Here is a 17,152-nt window from a genome sequence, read left to right on the forward strand (position 1 = left end):
GCACATGCTTAGACCAAACAGGCTGTCTTCCAGGTAGCTGTGTCTGTTGAGTGCCTCTCTGATTACTCAATACTGATACTATTAACCATTGCCTGCAAGATGTGTTTAACTCAGGAGGACTCTTTTTTATACCCAATCCTGGCAAATTTTTATGGTGGCAGCTGAGCCCTTAGTTTCAATCACAGTGACATGGCTTTGGGTACAACACTCTTGATTTTCTTGGTCTCAGACTGTTAAGGTATGAGGAGACTCAGTGACCATTAGCTAACATCCTTTTCAGCTCCGGGATTCTACAAATGCCTCAAAGTTCTTCTTGGATGCCTGGATAACAATTGCTAAAATGCGGAGCATTAACTATATGCTAGTGTTGCACTAAACATTTTATATCTGTTTTTGTTCAGTAAAACTTCAACAATGCTCTGGGATAGAAGTAGTGTTAGCTCCATTTTATTTTATTTTTCATTTTTTTTTTGTTTTGTTTTTAGAGATGAGATCTCACCCTGTTGCCAAGAGTGAAGTGGGTTATTATAGCTCACCTCAGTCTTGAAACCCTGGGCTCATGTGATCCTCCTGCCTTAGCCTTCGCAGTTTTGAGACTGCAGGTGCACACCACTATACCCAGCTAGTTTTTATTTTATTTTATTTTTTGTAGAGACAGGATCTTGCTAAGTTGCCCAGGCTGCTTTCAAACTCCTAGGCTCAAGGACCTTTCCACCTCAGCTCCACTTTAGAGATGGAAAAACAGAGGCGCAGAGGGGCTAAAAACATGCTTTAAAGTCGCATGGCTTGTATGTGACAGGTGGACCCAGCTCTGTCTGATTGCAACGCCCATACTCTGTGGACTCCATGAGCCTGAATAGGAATGACGGCATCAGAATGGGGCTCCCAAGTACATATAGCTCACCAGGGAAGGAGGATGCAAGTATTCTGTGTCTCCTGCCTCTGCTTCCACATCTGTTCTGCTGATATACCTGAGGGGCTGGAAAGACTCTGGTGGGGTCTCTGGGGCCATTCCAGCAAAGTCACAGTTAGAGTGCTAAATTGTGTATATGCGGTGGCTCATGCCTATCATCCCAGCACTTTGGGAGGCTGAGGTGGGAGGATCACCCGAGGTTAGGAGTTCAAGACCAGCCTCACTAACATGGTGAAAACCTGTTTCTAGTTAAAAAAAAAAAAAAAAAAAAAAAAAAAAAAAAAAAAAAAAAAAAAAAGTTGTTGAAGAAGGGCTGAAGTTTTATCAATTACTTCCCCATGAGGCAGCTCTGAGCACCAGGTCAGAGGCTTATTCATGGGGCTCGTGGAGCATCCAGATGCCTGTGGAGGGTCAGGTAGGAGCAGACGTCAGTCCCAGACACTGGGAGACTTGAACAACGGGGTGGGAAACACAGGCTGACATGTTCTCCTTGCCGCTCAGCATTGCCTAGCAACCACAAGTGACGAGCTCCCAACTCGGTGATACAATCACAGCAGGGAGATCAGAGTAAGCCAATTAAAACTTTTTTTTTTTTTTTGCGTTTTTCATTTTTTTGTTCCCATAATTTCATTTAGTCCTGACTACCCTCAAACATGGATTAAGAAGCCTGCCAGAGGAGAGTGGAACTCACGCATATGACACAGCCCATTTCTCTTTGCACAGTCAGAAAATATGCTTGTCATGTGCCAGCCAGGGAACGGGAGATAATTTAATTAAAATGTAGGCTTGTCTACCTATTTTACTTAGCTGTGCTGTGAAATTTAAAATGTTCCTGGAGTTAGGACCAAATCTGATTGTTATTACTATATGTTAGTGCTTTCCCACCACCAATGTTAGCCAAGAGGGCAACGCCTGGCACATAGTAGGCACTCAATAAATGCTTGAATGAATAAATGAATGAATGAAACAGACAATAGGGAGAATGATAAAGCTAACTCATGTCGGTGAATGTGTCTTTTTTTTTTTGCGATGGGGTCTTGCTCTGTCACCAGGCTGGAGTGCAGTGGCACGCACAATCTCAGCTCACTGCAACCTCTGCCTCCTTGGTTCTAGCGATTCTCCTGTTCAGCCTCCAGAGTAGCTGGGACTACAGGCGCATGCTACCATGTCCAGCTAATTTTTGAATTTTTAGTAGAGACAGGGTTTCACTGTGTTGGCCAAGATGGTCTTGATCTCTTAATCTCATTATCCACCCGCCTACAGGTGTGAGCCACTGTGCCCAGCCTGTGAGATTATCTTCAAGAAAGTTCTAAAACCGTAGGTATCTAAAGGAAGCACCTCTTTTATTTAAGAAATTTAGATGGGCACATCAAGGACCAGGATGCTCAAACTGCCTAAAGTCCACATAGAGATTTGGCAGGAGAGCCTGGCATAGACGAGGATTTTTTCAACCCTAGGCCAATGCACATCCCACGTTTTTCACGCAAAAATTCATATATCTGTGAGCAGAGTCCATGTTTCTGCATCTCATTAACCCACACCCCCCACAGAAGTGACAGTTTTAAAAAGAAAGTAAATGATTTGTATGGTCAAAACACATACCTTTGGGATCCTTCAGAAGAGATATGTTGTCTTGTTCTCAGAGATGAGACAAGGAACAGTCAGATAATTGTAAAGCTAGACACACGTGAGTCTGATGACACTGAATTATCCAATGATGAATAAAACTTTCATTATCATCCACTAGATTTTCGTTTTTCTTTTTCCAAGTTTCCACTCCCTACCTCCTCAGTTTCTGGATGGATTTTAAGCAGCAAAAGAAGGAGTCAACTTGAGACCTAAAGAGTGGGTGAGGAGTCAGGAAGAAGCCTTATTTCCTACGCTGCACGAAGTCTTCTCTGAGTTCTGAGGCCTCTGAGTCCTGATACACTTTTGCCAGGATCGTGCAGCTCTCTGACTGTTCTCTCTCTGCTCTGCCTGTTCCTTATCTCATCATTCAGAGAGCAAGACCACATAGCTCTCCTGAAGGATCCCAAAAGTGTGTAATCTGACCACGCAGATCATTTACTTTCTTTCCCAAGTGTCACTTCGGTGGGGGGTGTGAGTTGATGAGATGCAGAAGTTTGGACTCTGCTCACAAACACATGTAATTTTGCATGAAACATGTGACATGGGCATTAGTTTAGAACTGAAAAAATCCTGGTCTGTGCCAGGCCCTCTCATCAAATCCCTGTGTGAACTTCAGGAAGTTCTGAGCATCCGGGTCCTTGAGGTGTCCGTTGAAAGGTCTTAGATAAAAAAGGTGCTTCCTTTTAGCTTTAGATACCTATGGTTTTAGAATTGTCTTTCTTAATCTTTTTAAAATCATTATTATTGTTTCCTTCCACCCAGAGTCATTTTAGACATTTATTTCTAATAGTCCCTCAATGAAAAAAAAATTTTTTTTTGAGACAGAGTCTCACTCTGCTACCCAGGCAGGACTGCAGTGGCCCAGTCTTGGCTCCCTGCAACCTCCACCTCCCAGGTTCAAGCAGTTCTCATGCCTCATGAGAACTGGGACTACAGGCGCACGCCACCATGCCTGGTTAATTTTGTTTGTATTTTTTAGTAGAGACAGAGTTTCACCGTGTTTCCCAAGCTGATCTCAAACTCCTAAGCTCAGGCAATCTACCCACCTCAGCCTCCCAAAGTGCTATGATTACAGGCATGAGCCACCGTGCCTGCCCTCCGCCCCCATGAAAAACCATAGATACACTGGGTGCCTCTGTTGATATACTCTGTGTATGTCTGTGCTTTATACATAAAAAGAGATTGTTTTTCACCTTTTCCCCAAAAGAACCAATTTTCATGCCCTTGGGGACAGGATAAGCTCTTTTGAGAATTCATGTTACAGGACAAAGTCCTCTATCTTTTCCTCGGACTTCTGGAGCTCAGTAAAATAAAAGGCAGTCTGTAGCCTGTGCTTTAAAAGACAAGACTCACTGAGGAAAAAAGTAAATAAACAAACAAAGTAAAGAATCAAGAACTAACTTACTTGGAATGAGGTCACTGTAGCCTTTCTATGACATTGTTTTCAGAATTCAACATCTAAACTCTCCTGGCCAGCATTACTTCCTTTTTCTTGACAGAGCTCAATCTGTGTATTCATACTCCATGCACAGAACCTTTGTAGCTTGCGTACAGAAACTAACAAGAGTGTGAAGGTTAATTTTACGTGTGACCCTGACTGTGCCACGGGGTACCCAGATATACAGCTAGAATGCCTGTGAAGGCACTTCTGGATGAGATTAGCATTGGAATTAGTAGAGTGAGTAAATTAGATAAAGCCCTCCCCATTGTGGATGGGCTTTATCCAATCAGTTGGAGGCCAGAATAGGACAAAAAGGAAGGAAACCAATTCTCTCTCTCTCCTAACTGTTTTGGAACTGGGATATCTGTCTTCTCCTGTGCCTGAACTGGAACTTACACCACCAGCTCTCCTGGGTCTCTAGCTTCCCAGTGGCAGATGGTGGAACTTCTCCACCTCCATAATCATATATGCCAATTCCTTATTGTAAATCTCCCACAATAAATATAGGTAGGTAGGTAGGTAGATAGATGATAGACAGACAGACAGATGGCTGGGTGGGTGGGTGGGTGGGTGGTGGATGGACAAACGGACAGATAGATGGGTGGGCAGATGGATGGGCAGGCAGGCAGGCAGACAGATAAATAGATAGAAAGATAGAGAGATAGAGATAGAGACAGAGAGATAGATAGATAGATAGATGTCGCTTATTGGTTCTGTTTTCTGGAGAACCTTGGCTAATACAGAGACCTTGGGGGCAGAGGAGGATAGAGAGCTTGGCAGAACATCGTCATGTGGGCTTGTAAGTGACTGTTGTAGCAGAAATACACGTTTCCCCTCCCAACTCTCCTCCGATCCCTTTTAATAGCTCTGTGCATACCTCCGCCAGCCTCTGTGTGCTTTGCTGCTAATGGCTGGCATGTGCAACCTTCTTCAGAGGATTGCTCTTGGTCTATTGGAACCACACCTCACCTATCCTGAGAACTGAGCTGGCACCCCTGGGGTGTCCCATAGCAGTTAATCTACTGATGGGGAGCACAAGTCTCTAGTTTCCTTGACATGAGGCAGAACAAACTCTGACATGCAATTAATGCTCCATCACTCCCCCCAGGGTCAGGCTGAGGGTAGAACATGGCCTGAAGTCACTTTCTTCCTTGCCTTCTCTTTCTCTAGCCAGCTCTCTTGAAAGCACTTTATCAGTCGTGTGCACAGGAATCTTTCCTACCTACCCCCAGTTTCATATAATCAAAAACAGAAGGAACTTTTCTCTGGATATTACTGAAGGGTAGCCTAACAATAGGCTATGCAAATATACCATCAGGATGCTCAATTTATATTTGTTTTGTACTATGAAATATACACACCTCTGTCTAAAAATTGTTTTTTGTGGACTCGATGGTTTTGTGTTCTTACTGGTTTTCAAAGTCATTGTGTAAAATAAAGTAGTTTCTGTCTCAGGACTTAAAATATGTTGGCCTTCCTTGAATTGTAAATATGTTTTTAACATTTCATTTTCCATCACATGAACTTACTTATCACCTCGCCCCATCCTCGGGATCTGCTTCTGGAAGAAGTTGAGCAATCACAATCACAGTAAAGACTTGGATTTTCTTCTATGAAAATTGGGAAACCATTGAGTATTTTTTTTTTCTGCTTTTTTGAGATGGAGTCTCACTCTGTCACCCAGGCTGGAGTGCAGTGGTGCAATCTCAGTTCACTGCAACCTCCATCTCCTGGGATTAAGCCATTCTTCTGCCTCATCCTCCCGAGTAGCTGGGACTACAGGCTTCTGCCACCATGCCCGGCTAATTTTTGTATTTTTAGTAGAGATAAGGTTTCACCATATTGACCAGGCTGGTCTTGAACTCCTGACCTCGTGATTCACCCACCTCGGCCTCCCCAAGTGCTGAGATTACAGGTGTGAGCCACCGTGCCTGGCTACTGAGCATTAAGCACTGCTTCCTATCAATCTACTCTTTTGACTTCTTGAAGTCCCAAGCTCCCTACTGTCAGATATCTCCCCTAGATCTGGGCCACTCATGATTCTTTCAGTCTTGTATGTGACTATGTATACTAATAGCATGTAAAACAGAGTTTTGACAAGGAGTTTCCATAGATACCCGCAGTGAACCTTGTAAGTGCATAAAGGAGATTTCACATCACTTTCACACTTTGTGATTGGTTGTCCCATAGGAAGGTACCAGTTTCACATAATCAGTACCAGAAAGAACTTGTCTCTGGAAATCACCAGAGGGTAGCCTAACAATAGGCTATGCAAATATACCATGAGGATGCTCAATTTATATTTGTATTATACTATCAGATAAACAACATTTCTGTCTAAAAATTGTTTTGTGGACTCCATGAGGGTTTTTTGTGTTCTTAGTGATTTTCAAAGTCATTGTGTGAAATAAGGTAGTTTCTTTACTTTTTTTTTTTGAGACAGAGTCTCACACTGTGTCCCAGGCTGTAGTTCAGTGGTACAATCTCTGCCTCCTGGGTTTAAGCAATTCTCTTGCCTCAGCCTCCTGAGTAGCTGGGACTACAGGTGTGCACCACCATGCCCAGCTAATTTGTGTGTGTGTGTGTGTGTGTGTGTGTGTGTGTGTGTGTGTGTTTAGTAGAGACGGGATTTCACCATGTTGGCCAGGATGGTCTACATCTACTGAACTCGTGATCTGCCTGCCTCAGCCTCCAAAAGTGCTGGGATTACAGGCACGAGCCACCATGCCTAGCCCGTTTTTTTTGTTTGTTTGTTTGTTTTGTTTTGTTTTTTTGAGTTGAAGTCTTGCTCTGTCGCTAGGCTGGAGTGCAGTGGCGCAATCTCTGCCTCCTGGATTCAAGCAATTCCCCTGCTCAGCCTCCAAGCTTGGACTACAGGTGCATGCCACCACACCCGACTAATTTTTGTATTTTAGTAGAGACACGGTTTCACCATGTTGGCCAGGATGGTCTCCATTTCTTGACTTTGTGATCTGCCCACCTCAACCTCCCAAAGTGTTGGGATTACAGGTGTGAGCCACCATGCCCAGCCGAAATAAGGTAATTTCTAACTGTCCCCCACTTAAAATATTTTGGCCTTCCATGAATTGTAAATATGTTGTTAAAATTTCATTTTCTATCACACGAATTTACTTATCCTCTCCCTCAGTATTCTGAAATGACGCAATGGTGACCCATAATAAATATTTCCTCACCAAACATTAGCTCTTTCCCATTCAACCCTGATTTATCTTGGCATATCACCCTCCTGCATAATGATTTAGGAATGTGCAGATCGCATCTTAGTTATTGCTCTTGTGCCTTACTGCTAGTAGCTTCTTGTTTTTCGGGGAAGAGCAAAACATTAGAATGACAAACCATTCTGACAGGAGTTGACAAGTATCTATCAGGACCATGGGGAGAGTGAAATCTTTTTGACAACTCTATTATTTTTCTTTATCTCCGCGTTTTTAGGGGGCAATCTTTCCTTCAATAGGATCAGACTCTTCCCTCCTTTTCTTGCTCTACATGAGAGAAAAGTAAAAACTTGGATGATTTGTAAAGATCTTTCAAGATAAGACTTTTTTTTAAACAAGTCTTTGCAGTACACAATCTAAGAAAGAAAAATCCTCTATTAGCTTTCATAATTGTGAAAAGCTGTCTATGCCTACAACCAAGGTGGCCCCAAATATAGGGTGATCATCATTTTCTCGAAGATTCTTCACTCTTTAAAAATTTTTAGCCAAAGTACATTTTTACAGTTGTGAGATATTGAAAACGTTGCTTCATATCTAGTGATAATGGTAAGTTTGTGTTTAGTTACACATACATTTTAAATTATATACAGAATTATAGTTTAGATATAAGGCTTCTTTTTCAGTAAATCATTCTAATTTTTCCATGCATTTTCTATATGATTTTCTCTGGCATGACAGGAGACACTTTTGAGTCATTTTTCTGACTCAAAACCAGGAAACTGACATTGGTACAATTCCTCCCACAATGTTCCTGAGCATGCTAATTTCACTTTCATCAAAGCACTTCAGATCTAGCAATTTTTGAGTTCACTGGAAATTGTATTCCAACCCACAAGCACTGATTTGCACAACTTTAGGACACCTTTTCTTTTATTGTAAAACATAACAAAACAGTGGGGAATGGTGGTTCATGCCTGTAATCCCAGCACTTTGGGGAGGCGAGGTGGGAAGATCGTTTGAGGTCAGGAGTTCAAGACCAGCCTGGCCAATGTGGTGAAACTCCATCTCTACGAAAAATGCAAAAATTAGCTGGGCATGGTGGCACATACCTGTAGTCCCAGCCACTTGGAGGCTGAGGCACGAGAATTGCTTGAACCTGGGAGGCAGAGGTTGCAGTGAGCCCAGATCACACCGCTGGGCTCCAGCCTGGGCACAGAGTGAGACTCTGTCTCAAGTAATAATAATAATAACAACAACAACAACAACAACCACCACCAACAAAATACAGACATGCCCACAAAATATGTGAATGGCTCAATGGATAATTATAAAACAAACACATTTGTCATAACCACCCAGACAAAGAAATAGCCTATTTCCAGGTCCTCAAAAGATCAAAGCTCATTCCCTTCTCTGGAGGCAACACTATCTTAACTTCTGTGTTAAGAAAAGCATGAACAGCTTTTTTAAAAAACGTTTGTTCTGTGTATATCTGTTTGTTGACTACACAATACAAGCTCTTAGTCTGTTTCACTTTCAAGTAGCTTTACAGGTTTTATTTATAATGATAACCAACGCTTGCAGTGGTAAGGCCATACTCCCAGGAATAATTACTAAATGCGTGTTAAATTTACCTGCTTCCTTGTTTACTGATTCTGTCATGGGACCTCTATAAACATCCAAAGCTAGCATTGATTGAGGTCGTTTCAGAATAATGTGTTTTCTCCCAGAAGTACCTTGTTCTTTAAAGTAAAGTAATTGGCAAATGTGTCCCATAATTTGAGAGACTATAAAAGGAATATTTAGAAGGTGACTCACACTTCTCTGAAGTCTAATTTTGAGCCAGTATCTTCTACCATATGCAGACCTATGTGGCGTTTCTTTTTTGATTTGAATTTTCTTTAATAGTAAAGCACCTCAAATATGAAAAATAAAAAGAATATAGCATGCACCCATGTTCTCGACAATATCCAGATGTCACAAATAATGTTATTATACAATAATATAATTATGAAAACAAATAGAAAAGAAAACTTCAAAGAAGTGGTTATCTTTCTGATATTTTGTAGGTATTAGCTTCAGTTGCACCATGTACATTATTCTGATATGTACCTTTTCATTGCTCAATATAATGTGTTTGATACTTAGCCATATTGTTACACAAAGATCTAGTTCCTTCTTCTTAAATGCTATAAAATCATCTGTTATAGAAATATAATTTACTCATTCTTTTCCCAACTGGTGGACGTTTATATCACTTTGGTTCCCACATTATACTGATGAAAATTTGCAAGTATACAGACATATGTAAAGAGTTGTGTGTTGAATAACCATAATCCCTCTACCCAGATTCTTTAACATTTTGCTATATTTGTCTTATCACTCCATATATCTCCATCCTTTAATCCATTCATCCATCCATCCATCTTATTTTTGCTGCTTTGCAAAGTAAGTTGCTATGTTTTACTATTAAATATAATGTTAGAGATGGAAAACAAAATAGTGATTCCCAGGAATTAGGGGATATTTGGAATTAAGGAGATGGTTGGGACTGTACAGGCATGTGTGAGTGAAATCTCTGCCTTGCTGGAATAGCTCCCCATCTTGATTTTAAATAATAGTGGTGGTGGTTTCATGAATCTAAATATGTGAGAAAATGACATAGAGTTATATGCATGCACATTGTGCCAATGTTCGTTTCCTGGTTCTGACATTGGTTCAAGGTTGTGGAAGGTTTAACCATTGAGAGAAACTGGGTGATTGCTATACAAGACCTCTTTTTACTATATTTGCAACTCCTTGGGAACCTATAATTATTTCAAAATAAAAAAATTAAAACAATAGAATAACGAGATCATTTGAAGCTCCAGGACTTGTTGTTAAAGTAGGGAAGTTGTGATCAGGAAGTGTGCAAGTATAAATAAATGGGTCAAAAAGTTAACTGTTGAAAAGCAGAGAAATGGAAAAAATCTGAGATTTTGAGATCATTATTGAGACAGGAAATAAAAACTCTTCTAGACCTCTTATGGGGAGCAATACATTTTTCTCTGTGTCTAGGCAACAGCAATTTTACTGAAATAAGCATGAAAGAAATAGATATTTTAGCTTCTTAGAGCAAAACTTTTAAAAGAAAAACAAATTTGGCAATGATAACATTATATATATCTTTGTGTATAGATATGAGTTCTTCTAGAAATGCATCTAGGAATCAAATTGCTAGATCCAGAAGGGTGAACATCTTCTAGTTGACTACATATTTTATGAAAATGAAGAGGCCATCTAGTGTAAATTGCACCCAAAACATTATTTAAAATATTAAGAAAGCAGCAGTTGTAAGATGCATTTAGATGTAGGCAACGCTAAAAGGTGGCAGTGGGGGTCAGTACATGTGGAGGTAGAGGAGGCACACCTTAGAACGACTGTAACAAAGCAGGTGACACCACATTCCTTTACAAAATGATTGTATAAATTTTTATTCCCACCAGCTGTATTAAAATACGAATTTCCCACATCCTTACGAAGGAACTTTCATAATTAAATGGCTATGAGATGATTTTTAAAATTGCATTTCCTTAAGCACCTTTTCAAAACATTTGTGGAAGATTTGTGTTTCTTCAGGTGCCAATTGCTATTCACAACCTTTGCTCATTTTTCTGCTCAGTTTTGTCTTTTTCTTACTGACTTTAGGAATTTTTTGTATATTTAGTTCTGTGTATTGCAAACATCATCCTTATTCTGGATCGTTTTCATGGTTATTTTTTACCTTGTTTTAATTGTCTCTCCCAACACCAGATCAACAGTCTCTTATTTAAGTTTTATAACCAGTCTTAACATCTTACAGGTGTCTCATCTTTGTTCTTCTTATTCATAATTGTTTTGGCTGTTCTTGGCTTCAACATGTCTTTGTGAATTTTAGGGTCTGCTTGTCAAGTGTTATGAAAAATGATCTGCTTGAATTTTGATTGAAGCATTGGTTGTATAGATCAATCTGGAACATTTTCATCTTTATTATAGTGCATTTTTTCATGAACCGCGTGTTCTTCTCCAAATGATCTTCATCTCCATCCTTTAATTAAATATTATATTTGTCCCCATAACAACAGGTCTTTCAATACATTTATTCTGTAGAAGCTTGTTTTCTGTTTGTTGTTATAAATAAGACATTTAAAATGATGTTTTCTAACTTACTGTTGACAGTGTTCAAATATGCTAATTTTATTTGACTTTGTATTTATAATTTTTTTTAAAAAATGATAGTTTGCCCTCGATAGTCTTGATTTTCATATCTAGACAGTCGTATCAAGTGCACATTTGCCTCAGCTGTTAAGAATTTCCCCTGCTATTCCTAGTTTGGTAACATTTTTCTTTTAACACATGAATGTGAAATTTTACTGAATGTTTTTTTCTGCCTACATGAAGATGGTTATTTTTCAACTTGAATCTGGTACATAATAACTTACATTAATAGATTTTCTAATGTTATGCTGTCTTTACGTTCCTGGAACAAACTCTATTTGGTTATGGTTTCTGTTTCTATTTATACTGTTAGATTTTTGTTGACCAATATTTTGTTTAAAACTTTTACACATATATCTATAAATGAGATGGACATAACTTTCCTTGCCTGTCTTTGATATAAAGGTTCTGTTTTATTTTGAAATCAACTGCACCATTCTTCTTTTTCTATTTCTTTTAAAATGTTTTATAAGAAGTAGGATTATTTGCTCCCACTGCCTCGTGCGCAGGGTTTCGGGGGCCCCACTGCCACGCTCAGCTCGCCTGGCCCGGACCTGAGCTGGCGCTGCATGGCCTGGGCCTGGCGCTGGGGGTGGGCACCGGGGCCTGGTCGGACATGGGCCAGAAACACAAAAGTCAGACAAACACTTCTATGAGGAGTATGTAGAGAAGGCTTCGAAGCTGGTCCTCAAAGAGGGAAGGAACGAAGTCACCGAACTCTCCACGGGCAGCTCGGGGCATGACTCCAGCCTCTTTGAAGATGAAAAATGATCATGACAAACACAAGCAGAAAAAAGAGAAAGAAAGGAGAGAAGCAGGTTCCAGGGGACGAAAAAGGGAGACAATGGAGAAGCGCTAAAGAGGACAAAAATAAGTGAGATCAAGACTCTGTGGAGAATGACGCAGAAAAGGATCTGCAGTGTCTTTGCCCTGTGAGATTCAACTTGCCCCATGAGAAGCCCCTCACAAGCTCTTTAGCAAAGCTTTGAATCAGCTGATGAGACAATTGTAGAGAAGAGATCCAGGTGCTTTCTTTTCATTTCCTGTGACTGATTGTGTTGCTCCTGGTGGCTCCATGATCATTAAACACCCAGTGGATTTCAGTACCATGCAAGGAAAGATCAAGACCAATGACTACCAGTCCACAGAAGAACCAAAGGATAACTTCCAACTAATGTGTACTAACGCCATGATTTACAACAAACCAGAGACCATTTATTATAAAGCTGCAAAGAAGCTGTCGCACTCAGGGATGAAAATTCTTAGCCAGGGAAGAATGCAGAGCCTGAAGCAGAGCATAGATTTCATGGCTGACTTGGAGAAAGATAGAACAGACACCTCGCAGAGTGGAGAGGACGGAGGCTGCTGGGCAAGAGAGAGAGAGGACTCTGGAGATGCCGAAACACAAGCCTTCAAGAGTCCCAGCAAAGAAAACAAAAAGAAAGACAAAGATATGCTTGCAGATAAGTTTAAAAGCAGTAATTTAGTAAGAGAACAGGAGCAGCTTGACCGCATCGTGAGGGAATCTGGAGGAAAGCTGACCAGGCGGCTTGTGAACCATCAGTGCAAATTTGAAAGAACAAAACCAGATCGAACAAGGACGTTGAGGACTTCTCCATCCTGTGGATCCCACTGTAGAAGAGCCAGGCTACTGCCCTGTGAGCCCGGGAATGACAACTGGAAGATTTCAGTCTGGAGAGAATACTTTGCAGGGGTTCAAAGAGGATAAAAGGGACAAAGTAACTCCAGTGTTACATTTGAATTACCAGCCCTATGGTTCTTATGCAACGCATTATGACTCCACATTTGCAAATATCAGCAAGGATGACTCTGATTTAATCTATTCAACCTGTGGGAAAGACTCTGATCTTCCAAGTGATTTCAGCATCTGTGAGTTTTTGGCCACATGCCAAGATCATCCATATGTCATGGCAGACAGTTTGCTGGATGTTTTAACAAAAGGAGGGCATTCCAGGACTCTACAAGAGTTGGAGATGTCATCGCCTGACGATGAAGGCTGTACTAGGACACTTGACACAGCAAAAGAAATGGAGATTACAGAAATAGAGCCAGCAGGAGTTTGGACTCCAAGACAGGCTCATAGCACTGAAAACAGTAGCAAACTTTGGCATTCCAGTTGAAGTTTTTGACTCTGAAGAAGCTGAAGTATTCCAGAAGAAACTTGAGACCTTCAGATTGCTCAGGGAGCTTCGGGAAGCCCAGAATGAACGTTTGAGCACCAGACCCTCTCCCAACATGATCTGTCTCTTGGGTCCCCCGTACAGAGAAATGCATCTTGCTGAATAAGTGACCAATAATCTTGAAGGTCTTGCACAGCAGATAACTCCAGGTGATATCATAAGCACATATGGAGTTCAGAAAGCAATAGGGATTTCCATTCCTTCTCCTGTCATGGAAAACAACTATGTGGATTTGACAGAAGATCTTGAGGCACCTAAAATGGTGGATGTTGCTGAATGTGGAGCTGGTGGGAGTTGAGGCTGCCTGGTATTTGATTATATATTATGTACATACTTTTTCATTCTTAACTTAGAAATACTTTTCAGATATTAAATATTTGTAAATTGTGTTTTTAATTAAACTTTGGAACAGCAAGTTTTAAAGTTCCATAGGTTGGACTTGTATTAGGTAATAGAGTTGGACCTGGGGGGAAAACATAAGAGATAGGATTATTTATTTCTCAAAAATTTATAGATTTTGCCAAAAAATACCATGTGCCCCTGATAATTGTTTTGTTCCCTTCTCATTCCTGGTTATTTACATTCCATTAAACTGCTCATTTAAGAAACTCCAATTTTTTTCAATTTATTTTTTAATATTTCAAGGTAAATGTTTAAATCATATTCCGTCTTTATTCCTGGCTCATATATGTTCTTAAGGTTATGCATTTTCCTTCAACTACTTTATACATAGAATATCATAAGCGTTGATATTCATTCATTCATTTATTCAACATGCCCCTACTCAAACAAGGTTAGGTCTATGCATATGCTGTGGGTTGTATAATGAACATAGCTCCTCAACTTCATGAAGCTCACATTCATATAAGGAAAGGCAAACAAAATACACAAATTATGTCAGAGAGTATGTAAATTATTCAGAAGCATGTTTTTAAAACTTCAAGTATATAGTGAGTTTTTCACGTAGCTATCAAATTGTTTCGGGGTTGTCTTAATTTTGTGCTGCTAGAACAGAATACCTGAGACTGTGTAGTTCATAAAAAACAGAAATTTAGGAGGCTGGGAAGTCCAAGATCAAGGTGCTAGCAAGTTTGGTGTCTGGTCTTTCTGCTCAAGATAACACCTGAAATCCTTCATTCCCTGGAGGGGGAAAATGCTTTTCCTCATGTGGCAGAAGAATAGAAGAGCACAGAGGCAAAGGGAGCTGAACTTTTTTTACGGCGTTGATCCACTCATCAGGGCTCTGCCGTCATGACTTAATAACCTCCTAAAGGCCTCACCTCCCAACATGATCACAATGGGGATTACATTTCAACCTATGAATTTTATAGGAGACCCAAACATTCAAACCAAAGAAGGGGTTTTACTTTTATTTTCCAATATGGTTTTCGAATGTGGTCTAAATGCTATTGATACTTGCTTTATGGCCAATAGATGGTCAAATTATGTGAATATTCCAAATGGGATAGAAGAAAGTAAATGCTCTAAATCTTGGGTGCGGGTTTGTTAACATTTTGCCGTATTCCATTTATTTCTGCTTCTCCTCTAACCGATGTGAGATAAACCCATACCCTGACTCTGAGGGATACCTTCAAAAACTTGATTGCTTTATTACTTTTCCAAGACAGAGTAAACGGCATATTGAGCTAGACCAGGAGAGAAAATACTGGGTACATGTGGCACTACATCCTCACCTTCATCTGTGGTAGACATTATTAATCAATTATGGAGATTCACCTGCCGTGTTGACAATCATCAATCAATCAGAGTTGGCGTGTGTAATAAAACTTGTTGACAGAAGTGTCTGCTTTAGGGGAAGACCACTTACTAGTTTGCCCTGGAAATCTTGACTTTTTCTCAAAACTTCTGGTAGGTATATCAGAAGAACTGTAGATTTTCTTTTGCAAGAGTTAGCATTTTAAAAAGTGAATAGATGTCCCAACATATCACCCATGGCAAACATGACTGAACTTTTTCACTGTATTTCCTCATCCAGTCTGAACTCAGCTTCAGAATTGTCTCACCACAGCGTGCCAGACAATACTACCAATTGATTTGACTTGACACATGAGATGAAACCTTTGATCATCCCTGAATTACTGGGCTTTGATTTGAATAATATGTTCCTCCTTCATCTATGCAACTTTCATCCTTAAAATCAATGGTGACCGATTTCCTCTGAAGTAGAAAATGGGGACATAGTCTTATAGAATATTCAAAATCTTGAAGAATTTATTCCTTTTCTCCTTAAGTAATATTCCAGAAAGGGATATTAAGTCACCGTGCTGCAAAGGAAATCTCAGTCATGTACTAGAAACCACCAAAGACAGCAGAGTCTGATTTCCAAGGATGAGGTTCAAAAAAAGAACAAAATGCAATTCAGCACAGAAGAAAAAGCACATGCTTTCAGTTCTGAGCGGTGAGTGTGGTAATCTGAAACAGATATTAAAGGGCATAAGACATCTGGAAATCAGAGTTTCTGAGACTGAGTTAGGAGCACACCAATTTGCTGGGGCTGAGTTAGGGAAAGAAAAAAAAAAAAAAAAAAAAAAAAACTTTCTCCAGAGGAAGAAGCTGAAGGACAACGTGGATATAAAGAAGCCTTGCTTTATGGCTTAGGAACAGGGATCTCTCTGACAGGCTGGCTGAGCACGGGCACAGGGTTAACCTTTTCCTTTTAGACAGTTGTCACATCAGAACATCCTGGCTTGGCTTCTAGAACGTCGGAAATAAAAGACGGAAGGGTGACGGGAACACTGGACTCATTTGGGAAGCGGAAATGAAGGTGTGCAGCATCAGTGCTCTCCTTGACCAACTACTTAAGAACCAAATCAGAAAGACATGAAAGAGTTGCAGTTTTTCATCAGGATCAAAGGTTTCTGGGGATAATCATTCAGCGGAAGGGGCAATGCTTGAAAAATGGGAGCTGAATTAAAGGAAAAAATCCACATCCATGTCAACCTCAGGCCATCAGGAGAGGTGGGAGGCAAAAAATACATGCTCTTTCCTTAGGTCCTTCCTAGTGCAACCAGAACAGACAATCTCTGTAGTCCGGTCTCAGAATTAGATTTAAGCGTGGGCCCCCTTCTTCTGTTTCTAGTTTCTCCATATTTCATGATGTATTTTTGGGGAAAAATACTTTTAATGATGCCAACTTGCCTCCTTTGAGCACATTAAAAAAGGAAACGATTGGCTGAAGCTGTCATGATGATGGGAATAATTTTGTCGCGGTGCAATTTGGCTCTTGCTGTAACATGAAGCACACATTTTCCTCCAATGTATTTTAAGCCAGAGACTTCTAAGTAAATGGGAGGTGGCTGATTTTATTTCTGTATGCAGCCAGCCTTCACTGGCACGAGCTCTGATTTGGCCCAATCAGTTTTGCATTCATGCTGAGAAGCGAGTTGATCAAGTTCAAGGAACATCTGTATGCATTTATCTGGATGGGGTGCAAACATCAGAGCCGCTCCTTTGAAAGGTTCCTCAGCCCTCCGGGGCTGGCCACAAGATTCCTAGACAATGACCTTTGTAACTCCGGCAACTGCATTCCATCCTT

General features: G+C 40.4%; 1 long non-coding RNA gene and 1 pseudogene across 1 annotated transcript in view; both read left to right on the plus strand.

The window, feature by feature from the left end:
- LOC141580713 (uncharacterized) overlaps nt 1–17,152 on the plus strand; it is a 389,651-nt gene that overhangs the window by 161,082 nt on the left and 211,417 nt on the right. The window lies entirely within an intron of this gene.
- LOC101053105 (bromodomain-containing protein 7 pseudogene) lies at nt 11,329–15,011 on the plus strand (annotated as a pseudogene).

This window comes from Saimiri boliviensis, chromosome 12 (genome assembly GCF_048565385.1).
Source record: "Saimiri boliviensis isolate mSaiBol1 chromosome 12, mSaiBol1.pri, whole genome shotgun sequence".
NCBI lineage: Eukaryota > Metazoa > Chordata > Mammalia > Primates > Cebidae > Saimiri > Saimiri boliviensis.